The following is a 13,027-nucleotide window of genomic DNA, read 5'->3' as shown; positions in this document are numbered from 1 at the left end:
CATTCTTGTATGAACACCTACAGAATTAAAATCTGAATTTCTTGGTGTATTTGTAGCCCATATCTTTCTTGTTAGTTTTTGCATAAGCCTCGCACTATTTTTTCCAGCTTTATATTGAGATACTATTGACATATAACATGCAAGTTTGAGGTGTATGATGTGATGATTTAATACATGTGTATATGGCAAAATGATTATCACAGTGAGGTTAATTAACACCACCATCACCTCATATAATCAACTTTTTGTGTGCATAGTGAGGACATTTAAGATTCACTCTCTTAACTTTCAAGTGTATAATTTAGTACTGTTAATTATAGTCACCATGATGTACATCAAATCCTTGGAACTTACTCATCTTAGAGCTGGAAGTTTGTGTCCTTTTAAATCTTTATCCTACCTGGACTGTTTCTTTTCCAACCCTGCTTAAAATTCTGTCCTTCCTTTAATCTGATTCCTGAAACTTGAGGGTTTTTTTTCTTCTTCTTTGTAGTCTTTCTTAAGATATAACTAAATAATCTGGGGAAATCTTTTTAAAATCGCACACATCCAAGTTCGAGTCCAAGAATTATGATTCAGTGGGTCAAATGTGGGGTACCTTTTGCCAAACAACCTATGTTTTAGGGTATGCTGCTGCTGCTAAGTCGTGTCCGACTCTGTGTGACCCCATAGACAGCAGCCCATCAGGCTCCACCATCCCTGGGATTCTCCAGGCAAGAACACTGGAGTGGGTTGCCATGTCCTTCTCCAGGGTATACTTTTCCCCTAATCTGTTCTTCCATCAATTCTGTTTTATAAGCTGAAAAAAAAAGGGAAATGGCTGTTGGTTAGGCTACCAAGTTCTGTTCAGCATCACATGGTTAAATTTGGATTTTAGACTGCTGAGGGAAAAGGGTTGGCACTGCTATCAAAAAGAGACAAAGGAGCAACTTCTTCTCAGAAGGGAAACATTCACTAAACAGGAGGAAAAGATTGATAAATGATGCTTCATTAAAAGTAATAACTTCTACTTATCAAAAGATACCGTTGAGAGAATGGAAAGGTAAGCCACAGGATGGGAAATTGTATTTGCACCAAGTATTATTGAAAAGATGCTTGTATCTAAAATGTATAAAAAACTCTTGCAAAGCAATAATAAAAATATAGACAACCCAATATATAGATATTCATATCAGCATGTGTGTATGCTCAGTTGTGTCCGGCTTTTTGCAACCCACCAGGCTCCTCTGCCCATGGGATTTTCCATATAAGAATACTGGAGAGGGTGACCATTTCCTCCTCCGGGAGATCTTCATGACCCAGGGATTGAACCCACATCTCCTGTGTCTCCTGCATTGGCAGGCTGATTCCTTACCACTGAGCCACCTGGGAAGCCTTAGCTATTCATGGATAATACTAGAAACTGCCCATGGGAGAGCCAGTTCTCAAACATTTACTAGCCCAAGAGGATGTGAAGCCATATTATCAAAATGTTAGCCAAGTAAGAACTTTCTTACACTTCATCTCACTCCTAGTGTTACCTCTCTCCTGGCTCTTTGCAGAATTAAAAACAAAAAGCACAGAGCTTACAGTCTGGAGAGAAGGTAAGAACAAAAAAAGCAGTACACACAGGTGTGTCCTGCAGCAGGTACCAGCAGGGAAAAGTTTCAATTACTGACTTGAGGCTATTTTCACACAGCGTTTTAGGAATACTTTCACAGGGTATATAATTCTGGGTTGGCACAGTTAGTTAGTTAGTTCAGCACAGTAAAGGTATCATTGCTTAATCTCTTGGCTTCAGTGATTGCTGCTAAGAATTTAGCCATCAGTCTATCCCTTCTTTCGTGGTAAACTATCTTTTTGCCTCTGGCTGCTCTTAACAGTTTCTCTTTGTCTTTGGTTTTCCTGGTTTCCTTATGATGTGTGTATGTGTGGCTTTCTTTTTACAGGTCTTCCTGTGAGTCACCAGCTTCCTGAATTTATAGTTTGTTGACTAGAGCTGAATGATTCCCAGCTAGTATCTCATTAGATGTTGCTTCTGTACCATTGCCTTTTACCTCTTTAAAAACTCCAATTAAACAAGTTAGACCTTTTGATTCTGCTCCATTTCTCTTTGCGCTTTGTTTTCTCTCTTTGTGCTTCATTTTGAGTGGTTTCTTTCAACTGGTATTCATACACTAATTCTTTCTTAAATGTGTCTAATTTGTCCTAAATTCATTCATTGGCTTCATTTAGGTTACTCTGCCTTTTACTATTAGAAATTCTATTTGGTTATTTTTAAAATCTTCTGTGCCATTTTTAAAAATATAAAAATACTTTACAATTCTCTCCTAAAATATTCAAGTTTCTCTTTTAAAAATATATATTTATTTATTTGGCTGTGCCAGATCTTAGCTCTGGCCCACCAGATCTTCAGTCTTTGTTGTGGCGGGATCTAGTTCCCTGACCAGGGATCAAACCTGGGCCCCCCGCATTAGGAGCACAGAATCTTAGCCATTGGACTAAGTGGCTAAGTTCAAGCTTCCCTTTTATCTACTTGAATTTGATAAATATAGATGCTTTACAGTCTGTATCTGGAATCCCTGAGGATCTGTTTTTGTAGTCTAGTGTAGCCTTCTTGTTCATGGTGTTTTTCATCTTGTATACCTGATTCTTTTTTTTACAATGTCCTGACAATTTTAATTATTTGTAAAAATAATGTGAGGCCTCTGATGATATTCTCTTTCTCCAAAAAGAATTTGCATTGCTTCTGCCAGGCAGTTGGAGGTACCAACAATCTAAGATTACTCTAATCCAGTTTCACAGCTTGACATTTTCTGGGCTATATAGATGAGTTGAAAGCAGATGACAGTACAGTTCACCCTTATTCCTAGTGTCTGTCCTTTTTGTCTCAACTTAAGGTGGAAGGCACTTATCTCTAGTGGGCCATGGACCACAACGTTTGTCACTCTAGCCCCAAAGGCAGTTAAGCCACTCAACTCCTGCTCTGAATTACTAAACATCCTCAGAACAAAGTGGCACTACTTCCAGGGACTTCTCTAGATTTTCATCTTCTCCAGGACCTTACCCTAGGAATTCCTCACTATTTGTTAGTTTGCTATTTCTAGAAAGATCATGTTATATCTTGTTCTGCATTCCAGCTGTCTTCAATGGGAGGATTTATCTAAATTACTTAACTCATCATTCTTGGAAGAAGTCTTCTGTTGACTTTTTTTTTTTTTTCCTTTTTTGGCTGTGCTGTGTGGCTTGTGGGATCTTAGTTCTCCAACCAGAGATTGAACCCAGATCCTGGCAATGAAAGCACCGAGTCTTAACCACTGGTCTGCCAGGGAATTCCCTACAATCCACTTTTTCATCTCCTCCTACTTATCACCCTATAACTTTTTAAGGAAAAATAAACATAGAGGAGACAAGGAGAGCTGGGTTCTGGTATGGCCTTCTCCATTAATTTGCTGTACAGCTTAGAGCAAATTACCTAAGTTTTGGCTCTTAATTTTGTAGAAACAAATTAAAGTTAACCCTTCCATTTCTTTAAGGAAATTAAAGAAAAATGTTAAAGGAAAATACACTATGTGATATTGAAAGAACTTCTGTGCTGTTCTCCAAAGTGGCTTAGTCTGTGCTGATACAGATAACAAATTGCAAACTTATAAACTAAACTTAAAATTTTTTGTTACCTAATTATTCAGATTTAATCAAGATGTTAAATGACATTAAATTTGACCATGTTTTGTACTGATCATAGATGATACATTTTTCTACTGGGCTTTCTTCTTACTCAACATGAAAAAATAAGAATTCCCTTGCCTTCATTTTTAAAAACAAGAGATATATACAAATACTATGCTTTCAAATGTGTATGAATGTCACAGATTATAAATTATGTTTTAGATAATAATGGCAAGTTTTAAAATGTAGCTAATGTAAGACGGTATTGTTAATGTATTAACCAGGATAGACTAGCTATGCTGCAGAATTAAACAATCCCAAACTTTCATATCAGGGCTTCCCTGATAGCTCAGTTGGTAAAGAATCTGCCTGCACTGCAGGAGACCCCAGTTCACTCCCTGGGTCAGGAAGACCCACTGGAGAAGGGATAGGCTACCCACTCCAGTATTCTCGGGCTTCCTTTGTGGCTCAGCTGGTAAAGAGTCCGCCTGCCATGCGGGAGACATGGGTTCGAACCCTGGGTTGGGAAGGTCCCCTGGGGAAGGGAAAGGCTGCCCTCTCCAATATTCTGGCCTGGAGAATTCCATGAACCATATAGCTCACGGGATCGCAAAGAACAAGACATGACCAAGTGAATTTCACTTTCAAACTTCCCTTGGTTTAGCCCATTACAGCTTATTTTTCCCTCACATGAAGTTAGCCATAGGTACCATGGCTCTTCTGGACACCTCCCTTCCAAGCTCGCCTGACATCCAGGCTATCTCCCCTATTTTTGGTTACACCATCTCAACATCTGGCTTCTACTGCTGGGGTGATAGGAAAAGAGAGAGGCATCAGGAACTGACAAGCGCTCTCTTCTCTATGCTTTGTCCCAGAAGTGACACACGTCACTGCTCTTCACGTCTCATTTGTCACAACTAGTCACAAAGACCCACTTAACTATTAACACCGGGGAGCTGGGAAATGCACGGGAGCACGTGGATACTCAGTGACTAATACATTATAATAAATTACATCACTTTCGATGTGATTGAACTTAAAATGAACTCCTTGAAATATTTCCAAGTAAGAGTTGTTCCCAAAGCAATAGGAAAATCATGGTGTAATTTCCAGTGTTTGAAGAAGCAGATATTCTGCTGTCTGCCCCCTGCAGTGGTTAATTTCTTAAAGAGGTTCTGACAGCTTCAAAACAGAAAACACAGCATGGAATTTTGTTTATTCTTGGGTAGTTGCCTTCTATTTAAAAGGAAGGGATTGGATTGAATGATCACTAATGTCACTTAAGAACCCTTGAAATGATTGTTTAAACAATCAAACCAACTATTTTCTATTTCAACTTGGATTCATTTTTATTTCAGAATTCTGATTTTTTTTTTAACCAAGACGAATTATGTACTAGAAGTTCCAGTCCCTCAGAAAAAAACATTTGATAAGTGAACTAGAGATAAAGTAAATCTTATGCATCTGGTTTGTGTCACACATGATTTCTGTATTAGGACCTTCACTTTTTTAATGAAGGCCTTTTGTTGGCAACAGAATTTAAAAAATGGAAGCCCCATTTCTCAAGTGCAATGGCAGGGGATAAGATCAGTTTGGGCTTCCAGGTGGCTCAGCAATAAAGAATCTGCTCTGTGATGTAGACACTTGAGTTCAACTCCTAGGTAGGAAAGATTCCCTGGAGGAGGAAATAGCAACCCACTCCAGTATTCTTGCCTGGAAAATTCCATGAACAGAGGAGCCTGGAGGGCTACAGTCCAGAGTCAAAAAGAGTTGAACATGACTGAGCATGTACGCTGGAGATCAGTTTATTCAAAAAGTTAACACGAACTTACATCATTAAAACTTTGCTCTTCATATATAATTTTACGTGCCTGAGTTTTAGCAAGATAATTTTGCTAAACTTGTTAATCTTTCCTGTGTTCTGTTTATTGGTAAGATGTTGAGAGAACGCTGGTAATAATCTCTAAACTTGTGACTGCAAAATCAGACCCGAGAGGGTTCAAACAGGTAGATGAAGCAGATGACGTGGGAGTTATGGAGACAGGATGGAGCTTGTTTAAAGTGGAGACCCACTACCAGCATATTGTTATGCTAGAATTTGGGTTCACAGTGTCAAGATCTTCCAATTTAGGAGTAAAGGAAAGAGCTGTTACAAAAGGGGGAGAATGGAAGAGGCAGGGTTGTTGGCAAGAGGGAGAAAGGCATTCGCTTATTTCTACTCTTTCTTTTCCTCTCTCGGGCAAGCAATTTCTTTCTATGGAGGTGGGAGAGGAAGGGAAACTAAGAAAGAAAGGCTGTTAGATAGACAAAATTAAAATAGTAACAAGGCTCAAACAAGGCTCAAAAACAAAAGGGGGCAAAGATTAATAACAATAGTAATAGTAGTAACTAATAGTTATTGAGAACTTACTTTGTTCCAGGTCATATTTTAAGAGCTTTATATGTAATTATTATTTAATCCTTATACTCAGTTCAGTTCAGTTGCTCAGTTGTGTCCAACTGTTTGTGACCCCATAGACTGCAGTACACCAGGCCTCCCTGCCCGTCACCAACTCCCAGAGCTTACTCAAACTCATGTCCATCGCATTGGTGATCCCATCCAACCAGCTCATCCTCTGTCGTCCCCTTCTCCTCCTGCCTTCAATCATTTGCAGCATCAGGGTCTTTTCAAATGAGTCGGTTCTTCGCATCAGGTGCCTAAAGTATTGGAGTTTCAGCTGATACTGCTGCTGCTAAGTCGCTTCAGTTGTGTCCAACTCTGTGCGACCCCATAGACAGCGGCCCACCAGGCTCCCCTGTCCCTGGGATTCTCCAGGCAAGAACACTGGAGTGGGTTGCCATTTCCTTCTCCAGTGCATGAAAGTGAAAAGTGAAAGGGAATTTCCTCAGTCATGTCCAACTCTTCGCAACCCCATGGACTGCAGCCTACCAGGCTCCTCTGCCCATGGGATTTTCCAGGCAAGAGTACTGGAGTGGGTTGCCATTGCCTTCTCCTACTGGATAGTAAAATATTTGACCTCCAAAGAAAGGTTTGTCGTTAATCCTAACTCCAGGAGATAACCTTTACATTCCTGGAATTTTCCAAGTGGCAAAGTATCTTTGTTATTCATGGTGGGCCCCTTGAACCACACTGAACATTTATGCTAACAAGGTGACCCTTGGTAGGCCCCTGGGTAGTTTATGCTAACAAGATGATTCAAGGTGGGGGCTGACCAGGGCAATAGACTAATTATGTGGTTAGAAGGCTGGGACTATGGGACATGTGGTATCAACCTGACTTCCAAGGAGGGGAGGGAAACTGGAGATTGAATTCAATCACATGTGCAATAATTCAATCAATCAAACCTTTGCAATGAAGCTCCAATAAAAATTCTGGGCACCAAAGCTCAGATGAACTTCTGTGGTTGGCAATAGTTTTTGAGAACTGTCACACTTCAGTGTCTGGAGGGTAACACCTCCTGAGGATGGTGGAAGCTTTGCATTTGGAACTCTCCCATACTGAGCTCTATGTGTCTCTTCCTTTGACTGGTTCTAATTTGTATTCCTTGCTTATAGAAAAACATGACTCAGTATGACAGCTTTCAGAGCACTCTTCCTTTCTGCTATTGTTCAGTCAGAGTCATGTCCCACTCTTTGTGAACCTGTGGACTGCAGCACACCAATCTTCTGCCCTTCACTATCTCCCAGAGCTTGCTCAAACTCATATCCATCAAGTCGGTGATGCTATCCAACCAACTCTGTGGCAGGTTAGCATACCCCATTGATAGTTCAGTGTGTTTCTGGCCTTCAGCTTGGGAATAGGCAACAGTCAGGACCAAGGAATGGCCTGTGGGAATTGTTTCCACTTCTCTTTTGGTGTTTAGTGGAGAGTAGCATCCTTGGAAGCTGGGCATCTCTCAGCCTGTGTGCTTTGCTGCTGCTGAGTCAGTTTGGTTGCTCAGCTGTGACTCTTTGCGACCCCATGGACTTCCAGGCTTCTCTGTCCATCACCAACTCCTGGAGCTTGCTCAAACTCATGTCCATCAAGTTGGTGATGCCATCCAACCATCTCATCTTCTGGCGTCCCCTTCTCCTCCTGGCTTCAATCTTTTCCAGCATCAGGGTCTTTTCCAGTGAGTTCGTTCTTCACATCAGGTGGCCGAAGTGTTGGAGCTTCATCTTCAGCATCAGTCCTTCCAATGAATATTCAGGGTTGATTTCCTTTAGGACTGACTGGTTTGATCTCCTTGCAGTCCAAGGGACTCTCAAGAGTCTTCTCCAGCCCACAATTCAAAAGCATCCATTCTTCAGTACTCAGCCTTCTTTACGGTCCAACTCTCACATCCATACATGACTACTGGGAAAATCATAGCTTTGACTATGGGGACCTTTGTTGGCAAAAAGATGTCTCTGCTTTTTAATTTGCTGTCTAGGTTTGTTATAGCTTTTCTTCCAGGGAGCAAGCATCTTTTAATCTCATGGCTGCAGCCACTGTCTGTAGTGAGTCTTTCTAGTGAATTATCAATTCTGAGGATGGTCATGAGAATCCTGACTTTGTAACCAGCTGGTCTGATGTGAGGGTGGCCCTGAGAACCTTGAAATTTTTGACTGGTTTCTAGAATGAGGGCTGTCTCCTGGGGCTGTGGTTCATGACTGTGCAGTTTGCTAAACTCTTTTGCAAGCACCCAAGAGATTGTTATGATGCAAGAACTAATACCAAGAGGGTCATTTACCTGAGGGCATAAGGGAAAAAGCCAGGTTTCAAACTCTACAAACAGTGTGATATTGCTGCTCCATCATCTCAAACTCTATAGAAAGGATACCTATTATACCTTAAAGTAGCTTTGCTTAGAACATTTTTCAAATGTACTGTGTAATAAATCCTGTATTTTATATTGCCATTCATTCCACACACACACACATAAAACACACCCTTGAAATAAAATATGATACACTCTGATACTTTCTAATCCCAATTCTTTTTATTTCCTAAATGTTAGAAACCTACCAAATTGATTTCTGATACACTTAAGAATTTTGCAACAGCAGTATAAAGAATGCTGGTTGAGAAATTTACTTTAAAATAGTACTTTACAATTCTGGGTTCAAATTAGAATAACTTGGGGAATTTTTGAAGAAAATTCTGAAGCCCAGGCTCCATCCCTATAGATCTTGACTCACTTGGTCTAGATGGGGCTCAGGCATTAACATTTTATGTTTTTAGTCTCTGAGTGCATCTAATATACAGCCAGGAGATAAGAACTGTTGTTCAAAAATATTATCTTCTTTAAGATTTTAAGCAGACATTTTAGGGAATAAATATGCTCTTTTATTTTGAAATAAAACTGCGTGAAGAAAATGCATGGTTAAATCTGGTGACTTGAAACTCTTGCAGCTCACTTTCATGGCTACAGCGCTGTTGACAGCATTTTACCTAAACTGGAAGGGTGATTTTTTTGACCAGTTAAAAATAAACATGAAAACTGACTTTGTAACTCTGAACACATGTAGTCATGTCTTGGTGACTTTTCTTTTCACTTAAAAGTGATTTTATTATCAAGAGGAGAAAAAAAATTACAAAATATTTCAAAGTAATACTTTATATTATATATTATTTATGCTACATATGCAATCAAGAAAGTCATATTTTAAAGTATACCTGTATAGTTATTAATTTAAAAAATAAAGAATATTACTATTACCTGTGTGCCTCTCTCTGCCCCATTTTCCTTTTTTTTAGAGATAAAACACTCTCCTATATGTTGTTATTTTGTAATTTTTTGAGCCTTAATAAGTTTGCACACATCTATAAAACAGTGTTTAGTTTTGCATGCTTCTGAATTTTATTTGAACGGAATCATATTCTAAGCATTGTTTCTTGCACATTTTCATTAAAAATTATATTCTTAAGACTCATCCACATTGTTATAGCTTTTGTATTAACACTGTTATATAGTATTGCACTCTACATTGTCCTAGGGTATCCATTCCACTGCTGCTGGACACGTGTGCTGCTTCTAATATGCTGTTATAAACACAGTCACTCTGATTAGATTGGCCACGTCCCCATGCACACATGTTTGAGGGTTTCTTTAGAACATATACCTTGCAGTGAGAACACTGGGTTGTATAATATGTACATCTTCAACTTTACTATATAACGCCAAATTGTTTTCCAGTTACTATCTCAATGTACACTCCCACCAACTGAGTATTATGGCTTGCCATTGGCAACCCTCAGTATTATCAGACATCAATTGTTGCCAGCCTGACAGGTATAAAATTGTACCTTAATGTGATCATTTCCCTGACACAAGGAGCAGCTCTAAAGCACATTTTCCACAGGCTGCTCCTTTGTCATCTAATTGCGTTTTCTCTGCTGTGAAGTCCTTGTTTCATCTTTTGCTCATTTATCCACTGGGTTTTCATTCTGGTTAACTCCCTACATGTCAACCTACCAAATTCTCTTAAAACATACCACAGTGAGCTGCCTCCAAAGATAAATCCCTCCAAAGCATGTCTGTATGGAATTCCTTACAAAAAGTTTTAAGGTGATCATTTTAAATATGCTCAATTTGTAAGTTTAAATCAGGACATTGAAAATTATCCAAACTACCCATAGATAGTTGGAGATTCCTGCTCTTTTCCATCCCAGATCTCCCTTAGCTTAGTTAGCACTGAGCTACAGTCTCTAGGTAGATAAATCACAGTGGATCACAGGCAAGATTCTGTGTTAACTGCGGACAGAAACCTACGTAGAGAAGAAAAGCTTCTGACAAATACAAATATTGTGGAGGAAAATAGGTGATAATGTGATTGGAAAGCAGCTTGTCAAATGGACTGCTATTTATGCATATGCTGTCCTGCCAGAGGATAACAATCATTCCCAAAATCTAGACCAATGCATTAATTCAAAAAAAAGTTAACAATGACTTCAGTAGTACAGCTAGAAAAATAAGAACAGAAAACTTGCCCTGCTGGGTCATATCCACACTAGGAATCAGTCCCAGTAATCATGCCCCTGGGTTTCCCTGGTGGCTCAGTGGTAAAGAATCTGCCTGCAAGTGCAGGAGACGTAAGAGACGTGAGTTCTACCCCTGTGTTGGGATGATCCCCAGGAGAAGGAAATGGCAACCTCTTCCAGCATTCTTGCCTGGAGAATCCCATGGACAAAGGAGCCTGCCGGGCTACAGTCCGTGCGTGTGTACTAAGTCGCTTCCAGTCGGGTCCGAGTAACCCTATGGACTCTATCCTGCCAGGCTCCTCTGTCCATGGGATTCTCCAGGTAAGAATCCTGGGCCTGGTTGCCATGCCCGCCTCCAGGGGATCTTCCTGACCCAGGGATTGAACCTGTGCCTTCTACGGCTCTTGCTTTGCAAGTGGATTCTTTACCACTGAGCCACCAGGGAAGCCCAGGCTATAGTCCATTGGAATCAACTTAGCAACTAAACAACAACAAATCTTGACTCTAACAGAACTACTGGGTTGCTTAACCAGCTTAGATTCCATCTCATCTTTATAACTATTCTCACATGTAAAGATTCAACTCCTTTGTCCTCAAAGCTCTCCAGTTCACTCACCTAACAAACCTCAACCTTATTGGTATTTTAAAAATAAAATAGTATGACTTTTCTCTAAAATGTTATAATTCTGGATGTTCCAAAGAACTCAAGGAACTCAATAATTTCCCCCCTTTTCTTCAAATTCCTTACTTGAAAGGTTTTAGTCTGTTGATGTAGTAGAGAGGTGTGTGGATGCATGTGTGTGTGTGTGTCAGTGATATTGACTATTTCAGTGAAGAAATGTGGGGCAGAAGAAATCTTTGAAACATGCTATCAGTGTTGGCTTCCCTGGTGGCTCAGATGGTAAAGAATCTGCCTGCAATGCAGGATACCTGGGTTCAATTTCTGGGTAGGGAAGATCCCCTGGAGGAAGAAATGGTAACCCATTCCAGTATTCTTGCCTGGAGAATCCATGGGCAGAGGAGCCTGGCAGGCTACAGACCATGGGATGACGAAGAATGGACACAACTGAGCGACTAACACTTTCACTTTCTTTCATCAGTGTTTCCTCACTGCTCCATTCTATATTCGAAGTCCTGTTACATTAGTTCTTAAAGGCTTGTCAACAAATGCAAAATGTAAGATGATTTACTTGACTATTTGAGCTTGCCTTATCTTATTTTTGGACTTCCCTGGTGGCTCAGATGGTAAAGCGTCTGTCTACCACGTGGGAGACCCGGGTTCAATCCCTGGGTCGGGAAGATCCCCTGGAGAAGGATATGGCAATCCACTCCAGTACTACTGCCTGGAAAATCCCATGGACAGAGGAGCCTGGTAGGCTACAGTCCATGGGGTGGCAAAGAGTCGACACAACTGAGGGAATTCACTTCACTTCACTTATCTTATTTTTAACTGCTTGTCAATTCTATTATATTTCACTGTACTATAAGAAGACAGATATTTCTTTCTTCATTGTTTTAGGGAAAGCAACTCTAGATCTGAGCCTGCTACTGTGTTCTGGTGAAAGGGCACCCAGAGAAGGCTACTGTGAACTGTGAAGATAAGGTGAGACTACAGTCAGATGAGCTGGCTCAGGTGGAGAAAGCTCCATTCTAACCTCCCACAGTGAGAGGAAATCTAATTCTGCTGACTCCAGGAAACCCTCTAAGACAGAAGAATATGATGTTCCTAGCAACAGAACCAACTCTGCCTGGTTTTCCAGGGTCCTCAGAAGCAGAGTCACCCCTCTTCCTCCTATTTTGTCTAGGGAAACATCTAAACACTATGGATACTTTGGGCTCATTCCAGGCCAGACTAATACTAACTAGACTGCTTTTGGTGATAAAGATAAAAAATCACTAGTTCTGTTAGGTTCAAAAGGCACCAGTCTTTAAGCCCCAAAGAAGGCAGCAGAAAAAATCCTAAGCATGCTGTTCAGAGGAAGATCTAGGAATTGCTACCGCATGAAAGAAACCTACCTCAGATCCCATGACAAATGATGAGGACCCGGCTCCCTTCTGGTACTATGTCAGATTTGTGAACTCATCAAGATCAGGAATTCCTTCTAGTGATCATGAGTTTGTTCTCCCAACCTGTTAGACATTTTTCAGTCATCTATGCTACATTAAAACAAACAACCCCTCTCCACACACACAAAAACAAAACAGCAACAGTCAAAAACAGGCTTGAAACAACAATTTATGATTTTTCACTTTGCTATGGGAAGGCTGGGCTGGCCTTGCCTAGGCACTTACATGGCTGTGGTAAGCCAAAACCTCAGGTAGATGGCCTGAGGTGACTCATCTTCATACTATCTGGGCCCTCATTTGGGATGTCTGAAATGGCTGGGATCCTCAGCCTCTCTCTCCATGAAATCTATCACTGAAGGCTTTCTCCAT

Source organism: Capricornis sumatraensis, chromosome 1 (assembly GCF_032405125.1).
Source record: "Capricornis sumatraensis isolate serow.1 chromosome 1, serow.2, whole genome shotgun sequence".
NCBI lineage: Eukaryota > Metazoa > Chordata > Mammalia > Artiodactyla > Bovidae > Capricornis > Capricornis sumatraensis.
Note: the sequence above shows the minus strand (reverse complement) of the source record.